Source organism: Manacus candei, unplaced genomic scaffold, assembly GCF_025592945.1.
Source record: "Manacus candei isolate 608988 ecotype Guabito, Panama unplaced genomic scaffold, ASM2559294v1 h1tg000060l, whole genome shotgun sequence".
Taxonomy (NCBI): domain Eukaryota; kingdom Metazoa; phylum Chordata; class Aves; order Passeriformes; family Pipridae; genus Manacus; species Manacus candei.
In genome coordinates, this window is record NW_026138108.1 from 4,748,904 (window position 1) to 4,764,490 (window position 15,587).

General features: G+C 44.7%; 1 protein-coding gene across 1 annotated transcript in view; it reads right to left on the reverse strand.

Annotated features, from left to right (window-relative positions):
- The window catches only part of IGF2 (insulin like growth factor 2), a 171,660-nt gene that overhangs the window by 82,558 nt on the left and 73,515 nt on the right, over window positions 1-15,587 (reverse strand). The window lies entirely within an intron of this gene.

Below are 15,587 nucleotides of genomic sequence, written 5' to 3' on the forward strand. Positions count from 1 at the left end.
GAGAACAAGCATGCCAGCACTGTGGTTTTGACTTTTGCCTGAAAAATGTTTTGAGGTTTTTTATTATTATTTTTAAAGTAAGCCTTCACGCTTTCTTCCAGTGAATAGGTAATCGGAGAGATGAAACACTGGGTGCCTTTGTCCCTGAAGAATATCATCTACTCTTTCTTCTTCTGCATGTAAATCTCACTGGTGTACCAGCACGTTAAGACTGAGTGAGCAGCATACACTCAGCAGAGGAGATGATGAGGGTCTAAGTATGGATAGTTTCCAAATGATCCCAGAGAAGTGTACATATCATATAGCTAAAAATCATACGCTACATAGGGGGGATCCAGGGCCCTGGATGTGCTGTGAATAGGCTTCAAATCACTGTAGAAATTAGAAATTGCTGTCTGTTGGGGAATTAGAGCATCCTTTTATTGGATGGGAGGAGGAGCATATTGGTGGTAGGCTCATTCCATGTTTTTGTATTCCAGGCAGTTTGCCTGCTCAAAGGGAAGCTATTTATTGATCTCTGACTGCGAGGGTTAATAAATCTCTGTTCAGACTGGTTCAAACTCTGACCAGGTCAGTCTGAGGCAGATGATAACTACTTTTCAACCAGAGGCACTCCGTGAAGCTGCCCAGGTCTGGTCTGCAATAAGAAACCTGGGGAGTGCAGACCCTTGACCTTCCCTCAGTCCTCTGATGTTCAGGGAGTTCGAATTTAATTCACATGGAGTTCTTTTTTTATTATATGGTGTTGAGGTCAACAGCATTTTTTCCCATCCCTTCACATGTTCCATTTTACATCCGTGCCATCTTTGATGGGGGTAAGTGTCTGCTTGGCAAACAGGCTGGTTTCATTACCCCGTCTCCTCCCCTTGCCTCCTGAAGGACATCTTCATTAGGAATCTCTGTGTGTGGAAATCAGTTTATGCTCCACACAATATGTGAAAGCCCCCTGGAAGGATTTTATGAGAGGTCACACGCTCGAGCCTGTCTGTCACTGCCCACCCGGGGGTGGCTACCCCACCCTCCTGCCTCCCCGGGATTTGCCCTTTGATTCCTCACCCTGAGCGGCAAATGCCTCCGCTTCAATAGACGTAATTTCCAATTGTCTCCATGCGCTTTGGAAGTCTCTCTATCACACCCTGAACAAATATGTCTTTTTTTTTTTCTTTTTTTATTTGTTCTTCTGAACACTCTGCTGAATAATCGGTTCTTTCCGCACTGCCATGTTTCTGCTCTAATCAAGGACAGATTCTTGTGAAAATAGATTGGTCTTCCCACCCCCCAATGTGTGTATGTCTTTTTTTTTTTTTTAAATAATTTCCTAGAACCGGTAGATTTGGCTGGCCCTTGGGTCTTTCTGATGCAGGAGGGTTAAAGGGAGAGCTGGGTGGCCTGTTTGTTTTCAACTTTAACCATTTCATCATTTGCAGAGAAAACCCTTTGCCCTGCTCCCCTTCCTTAAGAGGGTTGCTCTTAGGGCACGTGGTGTAGGAAGCCCCACTGAAACCTTATCAGCAGCTTTGGGCTCAGGTAATGCCTTCTACCAGCCCTGTTTGAGCATGCCTGAATTATGGGTTGATCCTGAGAGCTGCTGGGCGCCTGTTGGGTGCTGAGTGCCCTTGGCTTTCACTGGGGATGCCAGGACTTAAGGCAGAAAACTTTTTCTCCAGGGTTGTAAGCACACCCTGAAGTACTGAAGCTCTTGATGTTGTTTCATCATTGAGGACATTGTCTTCCCTGAGCTTCTCCAGTTCCCCGGCCTCTCACTGGGTGTGGAAAGGACCAATTCTCACCTTCCCTCAAGGGTGCTGGATGCCTGGCAGCAGGGCCAGATGCAGTCTTGCATCTAAAGGAAGGTGAACTTCACGTCTAGAGGAAGGTGAACTTCTGCAAAACCTGAGGAGGGCACTAGAGAAGTGTAGAAATGTCGAGACAGGGACTCAGCCAGCCAGTGCATGTGGCTGCCATCTGCGGAGCCCACTGCCTCTGCTGCTGGGCTTTTCCTGGGAGGATGAGGTGAAGAGAGGGAGGGAAAGGGTTCTCAGACTTTTTTTTGTGTTGTGGAACAGCTAAAGTCTTATCAACGCTTTCCTCCCTGTCTGATCTGTGATTTCTGAGCCTTCGTGTGTACTCACTGGTTGTGTGTGTCTGTATAAAAATATATGGCTGTATAATTAGAACCAGCCAGGAATATTTGGCTGGAATGGTGATGAAGGGGGGGGGGGGAATCAAGGGGTGTCCAAATATACTGATTCATTGGAGCCAGAACTCTCCATGGGAAGTGTCAGGTTTGATGAATTTCCCATTCAAAAAAAAAAAAAAAAAAAAGAAAGAAAGAAAGAAAGAAAGGTTTTGACATATTTTAAACATTCCAATGCAGCCTTTTTAAACCATCACCTCTCAGCCTCATTTTTTTTCTGCTTGCAGAGGTTTTTGAAATCATTCTGAATCAGGCAGAACAGGGATTTGAAGTGTGGCCAATGTCCTAAACATCAGCTAACCACTATCAGTCAGTCTCTTACTCTACTTTTTACCAAGAAAGAGCTTCCTTATAAAACTAACTGAAACTGAAATGGTCCACAGAGATATGTCAACTTTAGCCAAATAGTGTATTTCACTAGAAGAGGGGATAACCACTTCTAAGTAAAATGTTTCCATTGTCTGTGTATTTTAATGACTCTTCATCTCCAAGATGCACCTACCATCCTACCTTATAGCAGCTCTTTGACTGAGTCCCTTAACTGAGCTGGTCTTTACTCACCTCTGCATTTGTCTATATCTTTCTGTCTTCCCAGGAAGTCTCCCTGCTCCCTCTTTAGTGCTGCAAAACCTCAGCCTTGCCATGGGAACAGGAGGTCAGGGGGATGGTAGAGCTGGCAAAGGCAGAGACAAGCATATGTCGAGACTGTGTGGGAAATCCACACAGTTCAGAGAGGCCTTGAGGAATTGGGACCCACCTTATTGAGCATTTAAGCCATTAAGTAGGACCACATCCATCAGGAGTTGACCTGAGGGCCACATGCCTAGTACTTTTACCCAAACTATTATTCATGTTCATCTAGGTAGAAAGTTCTTGCACTGGAGCCCAGATCCTCAAAGGTTTGGCTTGACTGGGGAATCAAATGCCTAAATACCTCTGAGGATTACAGCTTTAGTCACTACATCCATGGCCAGCTTTAAATCCACTCTGTAAAACTTATAAATGTTTCTTTATAAGCTTTTCAGGCTGGACTATGACCCCATCTGGCTTTGTCCTGGTGATGCTGAGCTCAGCTTCTGTCCTTGCTCTCCCTTCCCCATGCAGAGAGTTTCTCTGGGAGGATGGCCACAGCTCTCCTTTTCCTCCAAATCCTTGAGCAAAGCAGTCACCTGAGCCACTGTTTCAGTTGCTCGCTGTGGGGTGGGCTAAGCAGAGGTCAGTAGTGTGAGCCACAGCTGAACAAAAAGTAATGTAAACATATAAGTACGTTCATATTTAAATAATGCAAAAATATCCTTATATGTTTCTATATATTTAAATATACATATTATTCTCATGCTGGTGTTCCAATACCTTGAACTAGTTCAAAGCCGGGCTGAAGAGTTGGGGAGAAAGGATCCATTCCCAGCATTCTTCTATGCTGGGTGACACCCTTGTGGATAACAGCAGCTTTTCACTGTACTAACATCTATATTTGGGACCAGTGGGAGGGACACACAACATCACTGCTTGCTCCCTTGGGGCGCTGGAAAAGACTTTCTCCTATAGGTCACTTAAGAGCTGCCATCTGCAAGGTTTCTTGCACTTTCCTTGCCACTATCAAGTACAAGCTCCAGAACTCCAGATTTAATTTAGCTCGAATATATATTATAGTTCTCTTTATTTTTCCTGTACCATCCATGTCACCCTCAAAGGCTATTTGCCTTCCCATGTTCTTCTGTGTTAATTTACAAAGGACAATCTCTTTAGATATGATGATAAATAGCAACAAAAATAATGCAAGAAAAAAATTATGAACTGTTAAAAGGGACTTATACTGTAAAGTATTCAAATGTTAATGAAATACTAGTAAGTGTTGACAACACTTTGCAATCTTTGGGGTATTTGGGTATTCAGTGTTCGAATTTTTCTTTTTTACATCATGGTAAACGCAAGTCTAAACCCAGGCAGAGGTCAAAGGATTGATCTGGCACCATCTGAACTGAAGAGCAAATCAAAATGCTGCTGTACTGGGAAGCATTCCCACAGGGGTGTCTGACTGAACCCCAGCAGAGCAGAGCTTACCCCACTGATGTGCAGACAGCAGTGATGCTTCCAGGGGAGCCTGACTATCAAAGCTCTGGTGGTCCCACAGCCCAAGTAAGCTCTGCATTGCAATGCCAGCTAATTGTGCCTCCATACAGGAGCTGGACTCAATGATCCATGTGGGTCCCTTTCTAATTCAGCATATTCTATGATTCTCTCATATATCCCCCAAAACAGCATCAGTACCTGACCTACTTTTGTCTCCAACAAAACCTTTTGTATTCTTGTTTTTCCTGCTATTTGCCCTGGTTTCCAGCTTGCTTTCCATGCCATAACTCTGCATGTACATTCTGAGCCTATACAGGTTTTATGGACGTTTTCTTGTAAATATGGTTCTGGGCTGCAACCCACTCATTACACATTCAAAGGATGCTTGGTTGGGAAGTCTTTCCAAATCAACAGGAAAATCAGCTGCATGCTACTCTTCTATTTTCTTCTCCAGAGATCTGCTTGGACTCCCTCCTCTGCCAATTCTCAGTCCTGCCAGCTCCACACAGACATTTAGAGGAGATTTAAGGGTTCCCTGCATCAATTTTTAGGTCCCAGGAAGGCCTGTGAAGCAGAGGGCTGTCAAAGAGTGTTGCACCTTACGGCAGGGATGCACATGACTGCCCTGGAGCTCTCGTGAAAGATCTGTGGTGGAGCTGGCCCTGCCATGCAACCATGCCAGTGGCATGCATGCAGCCATGCAGCCATGCCAAGGAGATGTGTCTCCAGAGCGAGAGCACTCCCTGAGCCAGCAGAGGCAGCAGCTCACATCTGTTCAGGCAGCCACATGGGCTGCACAATCTTAACACTGCTGCTTCTCATTTATTCACCTGCCTTTTTTTTTTCTTTTCTCCCCTCCGCCCTCTTGCAGACGGATTTCCCTCAGACAGGAGCTCCCCACAGCCATCTCTGTGTGTGTTGTTCCTTCTGCTGAGTTCTAGGCACTGCATAGGGGTGGGCTGGGGGCTGAGTTTGCCTGAAGGGCGTTGCTTTGTACCTACCAGATGTGCTGAATTTCTCACTCTGGCTCCCTTTGAGCAGCCCCCTGCTTCCTATTGACCTTGCTGTAATTTAGATTCTCAGCCTTTTGCCAGTCTCTGCAGCTGATTTATTCTCGTGGTGTTTAATGTTGGATTTGTCTCTTTGGAGAAAGGTTATAGCCACCTTGGAAATACTTGCAGAGCAGAACTTCTCTCTTTTTTATTATGTTTTTTTCTCGCCCTATGAGAGCAAACTCCTGTTATGGTATGTGGCTAGCCTGCAGTTCCCCAGCTAGGAAATTCTCTGCTGATCAGGTCTCTATGTGAGCATTTGCATTCTGTCATTAAGCCTTTAGAGATCTTGCCAGCCACTGGTTTGGCATGCAATCATTCTCAGCAGGACTGGTTGCCTGTATCCTGTCTTTAGCTAATGCTCTGTCAACCACAGGGGGAAACTCAGCCAACAAGATCTCTATCAGCCTTTCAAGGACCAACAGTTCTGCCATGTGGACTGGAGTCATGCACTCTGGCCTGATCTATTTATTAAAGAGCTCTGCCAATCAGTAGACCTTGTCAAAAATAATGTTTCCCCTTCTCTCCCTCCTTCCTGGAAAATGTTGATGTAAGTGACAAAATGTTTGTTTTCATTGACTTATTCCATGGAAATTTACAGGTTCCATTGGAAAATGAAAGATCCATTTTCATGTTAAAGATCTTTCACTTTAATGCTTTTCAGATTTCCAATAAAAGAAAAATAATTGAAAATTTTCAAGGAAAGGCACAAAAGGATTTCACTGAATCCCACCTTTCCAGCAAGACTGCTCTTTTTCCTTTGCTTATGTTCAATACCGACTGAATAGTTTTCCTATCACAAAGGTGCTTCTGCAGGATGGCTACAAGTCTTGCTGTGCCAAACGTTGCCATCTGCTTTTCTGGGCAGTGTTGGTTAACTCTTTCCACCTCTTTAGGACACATCATTGTGCTGCATTGCTGGTTGACTTGACACATATAAAAATGGTCTTTTTTCTTGATGGAATCTGCTGGCTGTCTGATCATCTAGATGGCCTTCAAGCATTGTTTCAGAGGGAATGTTTTTTGTTTGGAAGACAGGTGTAATTGTGCGGCTTAAATTCTCTTGGCAAAGACCTTGATCTAATTACAATTTGTTTCTTCCTATGTGGACATCTTCTAGTCTCACGTGTCCATGTCTCTGTCACTGGGAAGAGAATACAATAATTAGTTTTGATTTGTGGGTGGTTGGCTGGGGCAGTTGGTGCTTCACTCCTTAGCTGTATTACATATGAAATCGCCAAATAGCTGGTAGGGCAAACACAGGAAGAATGGGGTTTCCTTTGGAGAATACAGTTCTGTCAAAACTCCAAATGTCTTGAGACATTTTTAGGATGAAAAGTGCTATTTTTAAAACCCTGGAATAATATTTTAGAATGTGGTACAACACGTAATATAAAATATAAAGTAAATAATTTCAACTGATCTTGTCCAGATTTAATTTTTTTTTTATTTTTCCTAGAGAATTTAGTCATATTCAGGTTTTATCTTGGCTTTGAAGAGAAAATCCTTCTGATATTAAGTCCAAAGTACCTCACTTTTCTGATGAAATAAAGTCTTGGTTCACTGTGAGACTTAATGGGAAGATTTTGCTTTATGATCAAACCCTATTTATGTTGCATAACCTCGTCATTCAGCTGGAGTTCCCTTACAAAAGTCTCAGTCCCCCACCCGGAAAACAGGAAAAGTGCCACGTAGTTAACATGACCGATCATGAAACACACGGATTGAATCAAGCGTGATATCAGTGAGGGAGAAGAATGACCCTGTGGGTAGGGCAGTGGTCTGGGACATGAGATCCTGGTTCCCTGTTCCCTGAAAAATGTCCCTGTGGCCACGGCACCATCACCTCATCCTTGTTAGACAGTGGTCCCCCACTGCTTTGGCAGTGGCTGTCAGTGGGCCATTAGTACCGAGTAAGTGCGCTTTGTACGCAAAGCCCCAACCTGATGACGAAGGTGGCCGGAGGTGATGAAGGTGACTTGGTACACAGTACCAGTTCCTCAGTTATAAGGAAACATGCAAACCTCTTTCCTCTTGGCTCCTATTACTTTACAAAACCGTTGAGGGGAGCCAGAAAAATGCCACAGTTGGAAGTCTGCGGGGAGCTTACCAGTTGAGGGGCTGGTGGCACGTAAGACCTGGTGGACTTGGGAGTGAGTAGGAGTAAACCCAGCAAGGGTTAGGTGAGGCCAGCGAGTTTTATTTTTGAAGCGGCACAGAGAGAGAGGGAAGAAGGAAAGGAGGAAACAGCTGTAAGGACATTTTTGTTGCTGACTGGTCCAAAGGAATGTGTATAAACAGCTTTAGATGTATTTTCCTGAGCATGCTAAGTGTATTTACTCCCTGCTCTAATTGGTCCTGCCTCAAGTTAGCCAGGACTAAGAGCTCCCAGGGGAAGCCTCACTAACTCAAATGGTCTGAAGGCTGACTGGTGCTCACAGTGCAACCTATGTTTATGATGGCTCTCGAGTCGTCCTTTCTCACAGTCTCCTGCTGGAATGCCCAGAGCGAGTGCAGATTTGGCCCTGCCAAGGGGCCACAGGCCAAGTGGCTTTATTACAGGGCAGCAGCAGGGCCTGGCTGGCACCAGTGCTGGATTTGGCAGCACAGGTGTAAAGGGCTGCATCTCCTGCCCAAGAAGGCTGATCCACATGTCTGAGGCAGAGAATTCTTGAATTTATTTCATGAGATGGCTGCAAGCTCCTTCACTCAATCCAAGCAAGCTGCGGGTGAAGGCTCCATGAGCAGGAGCTGTATTTACCTGATATGTGCATTCCCATGCAGGCACCAACAACCAAAGGGGTTTTTGCACGTGCAAACCCCCCTGGATGCACACAAAGTGTTTGTTCCCAGTATAACCCAGACAAACACTTTTTCTGAAGAAAGTGCAAGCAGTCAGCAAAAAGTGGGAGAAGCATAAATTTCTCATTGCAAAATGTCATTTTGATGGAACTGGCATTTTTAGCAAAGCTAGTATAAATTTCAATGTTTTGTTTTATTTGTTTAAAAAAACACATGCAGAAAATATCCAAATATGTAATATTGACATTTTCAGAACCAAATGTTTTCCTATTTCATCCTAGCACAGTTCTTAAAATTTGAGTTAACTTTTTCTTAAAAATACCACAGAGACATCAGTGGAAAAAGACGATTTAAGTTCTTCTGAAGTATGTGGGCTTTCTTTTCATTCTAACTCAGGACTCGAGCCCATCAATCAAAGTTAAAATGAGATGCCCTCTTCTGGGAAATGCATGTTTTACCCCATTGTCTAAGCCAGTTAGTTGTGAAAATGTTTCCAAACATTTTGGCTATGTTTCCAAATAGCCATGCCCACAGTTGGTGATCTTTTGGGCTGCTGCCATCCTCCAGCCAGCTGAACTGTGTGTACACCTGTAAAATGCATCCTTGGCAGGACTGGGCTTGGGAGCTCCAGCAAAGTTATTTCATAAACATCCTAGTTTTCCTTCTCTTTCACTTCCACCTTTCCTTCACAGCTCTCTTTCCTTCAGTGTTTCCCAAATCCCACCAGCCTCTGATGTGTTGGACACAGCTCTCAGGACCTGGCAGCAGAGCCTACTCATATGCCCAGGAGATGATGCAAGTCACACCTGCCATTCAGCAGAAGACATCACCTACAAATTTGCCCAGGACCACTGAAGGGAATCAATAGCAAAGGAGACATGGAAAAATCAGCTCCCAGAAGAGACCAGATTGCTCCCACTAGGAAGGCTGAGCTTCAAGGGGTGCACTGTGTAGAGCACCAACTACACAAGGTGTATGCATAACACATGTGCCAACCCTCTAGGAGTTTTCCAGGGCCTGGTTTTATCTCATACAGAATTTGATGCTCTGAGCCCCAAAGACCCCCTGTTTGGTCCCTCAAGACAGCACTAGCAGGGCTTTCTGCCCATGGACCAAAAATGCTCAGATTTTACAGCTGGCCGGAGAGGTTGTGAAAGCCTGGAAAATGTCCAGTCTGCTTTTGACTTCTTTTTCCTTGAGCCGTTCTTTATGGCCCTTTTTTATCTCACTATGTTCTCTACTGTCCTTTTTTTTTCCTCTCTATCCATCCCATGACATCTCTTTGTCCCCCTTATACTATGGCCCCTCATCAGCACCAACTCCACCCTTCCCTGAGTGTCCCAGTTAGGAAGTGAAGAGGTAACTACGTGCCAGCTAGTACCTTCTTATCTAGTCACAGTATGTTCTCCTAAGGGAATTTTTGGCCAGGGACTCTGTGTGTCTGTGTGTGTATGTGTGTTTTATATGCTTTATTTTTATCACAGAAAGGATAGACAGTACATTATGTCTTCAATCCAGGAGGTTACACATTAGATAAGAGACAGGCAGATATACTACAACTGCTCCAGCCCGTGGAGTTATGTTCCTGAGATAGCACTGGGAATGTAGCAGGTAAACTGCTTCCAACCCCCCACGTTTGGGCAGTGGATTTTGTGTCAACAAATCCAGATCCAAGCATAGATTTCAATGTTGATGTTCCTTCAGCCAGAGAATAAAGTCCACAGTGCTTCCTCCATCTCTGCCATGCTCATACCTTCTCATAGGCCCCAGTCTCACATGTCCCCCATCTTATCCACTCCTTCTCTGGCTTCATTCTCATCCCTCTCTGTCCATCTCCACTCTGGATGTGTCATGTGGTTTGGTTCAGTGATCACCTTGGGCTCCACCTGAACTCAAAAGGAAATGGAGGGGGAGGGGGTGTGTACGAAACAGTGGTGTCAACAACCTCATGGTAGCACATGTTAACCAAAGCTGGGAGAGAATTTTAAAAAAATTACATTTTGGTATAAAGAGCTAGGATCAGAGATAGTTTATCTGTGCATACTTCTTGCATCTTTCTTGAACTATCTAGCATTTCCTGAACTAACTAGCATTATTATAATGCTTGAAACTGTATACTAATTTTTAAGGGAATAAGCATGAGCCACAGTATGGTGATCCCTTTTTTTCTGTCATTTCAATACGAGTGTCCTTGCCACTGAGCCACAGCTGTGGCAGGCTCCAGTGAGCATCCAGGGTCTGATTCACCCGCATCATCACCTCTCACAAAGCTCAGCCACTTCCATGAATCCGTCTCTAGTCTGGCAAGGGAGATGTTGCAGAGCCTTTGAGTCATCCCACAAACTCATGCCCTCCCTCACATTCCCCCAAAACCTTTGCTTTATGCTGTGAGGATTAACAGCATGTCGCAGCATTACTATGGTGCTATGGGGATGGTGATGCTGTGTTTATTTTCTCAGGAGAAACAGATAAAGGTGACACCAGTACTACCCAACACCAAAGCTAAATTGGTAAATTTATTGTTCTGAGAGACGTGACAGGGACTATTTTGGATTTTGATCCAAAGCTGTGACCTTTTTATCAGCCTGACAATGAGCAATTGTGACCATGCTGCCCCAGCATCCATCAAATGCAATGATTTAGTGGCTTGACGGGCATGGCAGAGATAAAAGTCACAGTAACTAAACATTGTCACAAGATGGATGTCTCCCACTTAGAAAATATTGTCCTAACTTAGGCTTTCGTTTCTGGGGGTTTCTGTGAGGGTCTCATCCTAGTGTCTGCATCCTTTACAAATATTACCCAGACTTTAATGAATACACCTGTGAGATAAGAGCAAACCATCATCCTAATTTCTTAGTGGAGGAAATAAGGCACCAAGAGATTATCAGCAAAGTGCAACCATTCATTGTGATACCTAGCACAAACCACATAATTTTCAATTTTCCTGATTAGCTTTTTTCTAGCTCTTTATGCATCTTCAGCATGGTTCTCTCTGGCCACAGCTCCAGTCCCAAAGGCTGACAACCTCTGCACATCGAATGTCTCATGTGTTGCACTTGGTAAATTGAAACAAGGGATATGCAACATACATCTCATTTCTCTAATTCCCTAATCTGTGAGGGCTTGACATTGCCTTCCTGGTATCCTGATGCTTCTGTTCATGTCACAGATATTCAGTATACACTTCAGTTTAAAGTAAAGCTGGCATCATGTCTGCACTGCCTGATATTTTCAAAGACTCCTGTGGTAAGGCTAATTGGGCCATTACACATATCTTGCAAGATTTGTAATAACCACAGCCTTGCAGTTATTTCCTCAGCTGCCAAACTGGCCAGGTTCAAAGGTGACAGTGAGGATGCTCACTCAAGGGCTCATGAAAGACTCATCCCACTATTTCTGCTCCGTGCAATGGGGCTGGAGGACACTTTCACATTTTCTTTTACTGAGATCCTGCCTCTGAGGTCTTGCTGCCAAGCCTGGGCTCCACTTGCCTGGGATTATTCAAGTGCTGACTAAAGAAAGTGATCCTCTCCTTTTGGTACAACAGACTTCAGTAACCAAAAGCCTTCCCCATTCCTAAATGAAGTAGCTGCTTAAGTTCAGAGACCAAGGGTATGTTATTAGCAAGGAACTGCCAGAATTGGCACATTCTGGAGCAACAAATGGCATGTGAAGCCCCAGAGATGAGCACATGCAAGAGACACGTAGCATTGGGTTTGGTAAATCCAAACTACCACCCCCATCCTAGGGTGGTCAGCACTGGATATGGAGCATGTGCTGAGAAGTTGCCCCAGTGAAGATGGAGTTGGCATGCCTAGGGCTGGGAACAGAAATGCTGGAGCTGTCTAGGGTGACCGATTCCCAGGAGGTTTTGGTGAATACTGCAGGTGCCTGTGAAACAGGTCATTTGGAAGTGGTAGATGGGACAGACAGACTCATGTCTTTCACTCTTTCCTTACACAAATATCCCCTCTTCTGTCTCAGCTTTTGGCACAGCTTCTTGCTGGCTGATGATCGGCTCAAACACCATAACACTTTTAAGGTATGAATGAAGTTCTGAGCAATCATTTCTGCCACTCTTAATGCCTGACAGCTAGTCAGAAGTTTCTCCCAGGTCCCCTAGCCTCCCAAATATTCCCCTCACCCATTGTGGAGTTCCCTGTAGTCAGCTCTCATCTGTGGCAGGGCTGTGCTGGGGCAGCACCACTGACCTGGAGAACCCATAGCCTAGGTAAGGCATTCCTCTCCAGTGCTTTACAGCTCTGGGACTGTTAAAGCTTGCACATTCCTTAGGCTGAGCATCTCACAGTGGTTTTGGGAACAGGTTATTCTGCCTACCTCTAGCTTGCTTGCTTTTTCTTTTCAGGTCTCCCAGCTGCTCTGCATGGCCAGGAGCAGGGCTGGGATCTGCTTCTTCCAGCATGTGTGGTGGGATTGGATCTCTGCACTGCCATATAAGCGATAATTAATTGCTGTCCTTGGTGAGGAGAGACTGGCTGTGTGCTTGGGCAGGGGGGCTGCAACCTGATGGGTGCTTCCTCCATCCAGGGGGTCAGGCAGGGTAGCAGAAATGCTTTCGTTCCAGCTAAGCTGTGTTGGAAGAATGATTTCTTTTCATCCTCTTTCTAATTTTGGGCTCTGAAGTCAGTGCCCAAAACACACACCCCCCCCCGAGTCTAAAGTCCAGCAGGCCAAGATAGGTGTGTCATTACGGGGACTGTACAAACAAGAGCAGGATGAGCAGGAAGAGAAGCCAAACAATGGAGTCTCCCTTCTTTCTGCCCAATATTTATGGTGATTTCCATGTGTCTATCCCCTTCTACCTTCAGAAATGTCCATGGTAGCTAGGGCTGAACCTTCTTTGTTTAAGCCATACCTTCTCTCCCCACTTCATGTGACTGTTTCTCCACTTTTTATATCCATTTTCTAGCTTTTCATGATGGAAGACAGTCCAAGAAGTATCCCTGTGGCTGCAACACAGCATAGTCCCGCTGGTTTCCAGGCTAAGGCATTGTCACTACACCTCCCAGCATCTGTGCAGCACAAAAACAGGGCCAGAGTCCTCTGTGGGGATGAGAGGGGATAAGGAGACAGGCTGCTCATCCACAAACTCAGCCCTGCCTGCAGGATGCAGCCCCAGGACCAGATGCAACCACACAAGAAAAAAGCCAACAACTGATGAAAATTTTGCAGACAGATCTGAAGACATTTGAAAATTCTAATGGAAAATAACATTTGACAGTTTGCAAGTAAGTAATAATATATTTTATGTATGTGACATTTTCAGCAAGACAGGCAATGATATCACAATTATATCTATGATATAATTGATGGTATTCTTTTTACTCTGTCCAGTGTCCTTATTTGCATAATTTCCTGCCTCTTAGTCCAACCACTCATGAATTGCTCACTTGTTCACCCACATGTTTAAATGGACAAGAGTACAGATCAGTTAGACATGGAAAATCAAGCCTTTTGTATTTAATATATTTTCACCTATGAAGCAAAACACTGATATTGGCTGAAAGTGGATGCTTCCACAGGGAGTTTAATCTCTTACACTTCCCCAGAGACCCCTACTCACCATCTTTCAGTGCACTGTGTGTCTGCATCTGGGTACTGAACAGAGGCTTTACTTGCAGCAGTGCACAAATATTATATTCAGTGCACCAAAAAATAAATTAAAAAATTATCACATCCTGAGAAGTTCCCTAAACATTCTTAAAATAGATTTTCCCATCATTTAGGGTCTCATGCAGAACCCTGGCTGATGAGGTCTGGGAATGTGCTGTTAATTTGCTCATTAGGAGGTGTTTTTACGGTGGCTTTCAGCACTCATGAGTTTTGTGCTTTTTCTAAAACTCACTAAACTTCAGTAGCAAACTTCATGAGGAGGGAATTGCCTACTTGGTAGATCACATCAATCCCCTAATATCAACACTAAATCTAGACTCCCCCATGGTCTCCTTCTCTCAATATGGTGTCAAGGCAAGAATCAAACATGCTCGTGTCCCCAGATACACCATGATTGAGAAGTCCCGAGTTTAATAGATCTGAACAAGCTTTTACCTGTCTACCCCAGGAATGTATCCCACTGCCTCTGACAGCTTGCATGTGCACCAGCAGTGAGTCCTGTGCAGTGAAATCTAGGGAGGAGCAACGGGGTGGGGAGTGTGGTGGGGAATGCCGAGGATGCCACAACAGGAAGCACGGAGATATAACATGTCCAAGTGGGGTAACTGAGGCAGATGGAGCAGGAATGCAATTATATTACCCTGCGGGATTTGGCTGAGACTCCAGGGTGTGCTGAGCTCATTCCCCTGTCAGAGGGAGGAAGCAAGTGGAGCAGGTCTTGCTGTTTGTGTTTAATCAGATAGGACCAAACGGCAGCAGCAAACATTGTGGTTTGGGAAAGACATATTTCAGCACATTCCCCAGCTCCTTCTCCATGTTTCAAAGGACAGCCAATGGAGGGAGAGAGCAAGTGGAAGTCTCCCTGGGCACACTGGTGTAGAGAGGGAGGCACCTGCAAGGACTTACCAGGAAGCCAGAAGGTCTGCTGAGGGGCAGATCCAATGCATGGCAAAGCTGTGGCACAGCCCTGCTAGGTGCACACAGAGCCACATCTGAAGGTGCTGGCATATGCCTTCTGTTTTGCATGTGCCTTCCCCTCTGCAGCACAAAACCTGTCTGCTCTGGCAGATAAATGGGTCCCAGTTCCCTGAGATAAGTCACAGGGATGGTGATAAGGTGCAGTGAGTGGCTCCTCTACAGCCAATCTGAGCTACTCCTGCCCAGGAGAGTATGTTAAAGCAAACCTTAGCAGACTAATTCAGTGTGCAAGATACAGGGCTCTTGTTTGATCTCATTCTTCAGTGTGGTCAGGAGTTTTCCTTAGAAAGAGTTTCAGTTTTTTAACTTGGAAATACCACTTCCTCCAAAGCAAAGTTACCTGTGGAAAAAAAAATTGTTTTGATATCAGCAGATGCAAATAGCCTCTTGTCTCTTGTCAGTAGTTTCAGCAGGGAATCCTGCACAGAAATATTTTAGATTCAGTAATAGTATTATGAATATAGTGAACGTGGAGTAAAAAAAGTTGAGAAAGGCCAATACTGAAAAGTTTTGTTGCCACTGATCTTCTCTGTATATATTCATAGTAACTAAAATTTTGATAAAATTTTTGAAGTTCTGGCTCTACCCCCATTCAGAAAAGAGAAAAAACCCAGTTCTGATATTCTGGAAATTTCCACATGATGGGGAAACACTTTCCCACTTAGTCTATTGGCTATTCACCATGCATCAAGACTCTTTGCCCTCACGCTGTGGTTTGTAGCAATGCATGCACAAACTGGACCAGAGCTACAGCTCTTCTCATCTTAATATCCAGCTGATTAGCAGGCTGAGACCTGTGTGAGACAAAAAAAAGACATGTTTTCAGATGCACTTCGGAAATGCTAGAT